The sequence below is a fragment of the Octodon degus genome, unplaced genomic scaffold, assembly GCF_000260255.1.
Source record: "Octodon degus isolate 3935 unplaced genomic scaffold, OctDeg1.0 scaffold00054, whole genome shotgun sequence".
In the NCBI taxonomy this organism is placed as follows: domain Eukaryota; kingdom Metazoa; phylum Chordata; class Mammalia; order Rodentia; family Octodontidae; genus Octodon; species Octodon degus.
Window position 1 is genome coordinate 230,588 of NW_004524630.1, and position 1,662 is coordinate 232,249.

The 1,662-nt window shown below is 44.5% G+C and overlaps 1 pseudogene; it reads left to right on the forward strand.

The window, feature by feature from the left end:
- Positions 1 to 359: 359 nt before the first annotated feature.
- LOC101578912 lies at positions 360 to 1,100 on the forward strand (annotated as a pseudogene).
- Positions 1,101 to 1,662: the final 562 nt, after the last annotated feature.

Below are 1,662 nucleotides of genomic sequence, written 5' to 3' on the forward strand. Positions count from 1 at the left end.
TGAGTGCAATCCCTGGTTCCGCCAAAAAAAAAAAAAAAAAAAAAAAAAAAGAAAGAACTGGAATGAGGGAGGACCAAGGGGAAGGGAAAATGGGAAAACAGGATAGGCTGTCACTGTTTTTGGTCTTGTCCGGGCTCTGGCGTCGTGACGCTTGGGTGGTCGCCACCAAGGTGGATCTTGGCGAGGTCTTTGGAGGTTATGGCTGGGGCGGTCCTATTGGGCCTCGCCCCCAGCCTGCACCTCACAGTAGCCGGCCGGCCGCAGCGCAGTGCGGGCATGCGAGTGGTGCCCTGGCTGCCCTGGGACCTGGGCCAGCTGCAGCCTCCTCCACTGCAGCGAGCCCAGAGAGGCGGCTATAGATGCAACCGCTGGGCCCGCCCCCGGCGGTTGCTCCCACTAACGGGGACTTCTTTGTGTCCTCCGCCATGCAAACGAGCTCAGGGAGTCTATAGCATCCCCAGATGTCAAATTACACCTTGGTGGAGATTTTATCAAAGAATCAACAGCAACTACATTTCTGAGACAAAGAGGATATGGCTGGCTTTTGGAAGTTAAAGATGATGTCCTGAAGATAAGGGTCTTATCTTCCAACCCACTTTTGCAAGAATTGGATATCGATCTAATGGATATTTACTGCAAAATCCGATGTGTTTTGATGCCAATGCCATTGCTTGGTTTTAATAGACAAGTGGTGAGAGACAATCCTGACTTTTGGGGTCCTCTGGCTGTTGTTCTTTCTTTTCTGTGCTATCATTGTATGGACAATTTAGGGTGGTCTCATGGATCATAACCACTTGGATATTCGGCTCACTGACAATTTTCTTACTGGCCAGAGTTCTTGGAGGAGAAGTTGCATATGGCCAAGTTCTTGGAGTTATAGGATGTTCATTACTTCCTCTCAATTGTAATAGCCCCTGTTCTGGTGGTTGGGTCATTTGATGTAGAGTCTAAACTTATAAAACTGTTTGATGTGTTTTGGGCTGCCTACAGTGCTGCTTCATTGTTAGTGGCTGAAGAATTCAAGACCAAAAAGCCTCTCCTGATTTAGCCAATTTTTTTTATTATACATTTATTTTTTGTCTTTGTATACTGGGGTGTGATCCGAATCATACACGAGTAGAAAAAGACAACATTACCTTTGATGTGGGCTGGGAATTCTTGCTGAAGAGCTTGGAGAAAACATTGGGGGTAAACTTTTACATGTTTCAGATGTAAAGGTAGGTTGAAGGTCTTTTTTTTTTTTTTTTTTTTTTGCGGAACCGGGGATTGAACTCAGGCCATTCCGCTTGCAAAGGAAGTGCTTATTCCACTGAGCCACCTCCTGGGCCCCTGAAGGTCTTTCTTAAACAATATTTTTTGTATTTAATTAAGCAATTGCAACTATAAAAGCATTATGTTCTTAAGATTGTGTCAATGTTTACAGGCTTTTGTGTCAAAGGCTGTGCCAAAAGCACCGGGACTAGTAGTTACAGTTCACTTAAAGGGTAAATTTGACAACATCCCAATAATCTAAAAGTGTAATTTTTTTCTTTAAAGAATTTACTGCTGGGGCCGGGGACATGGCTCAGTGGAATAAGTGCTTTCCTGGCAAGCACAAGGGTCTGAGTTCAATCCCCGGTTCCACAAAAAAAAGAATTTACTCCTGAATTGCAGAATATATAT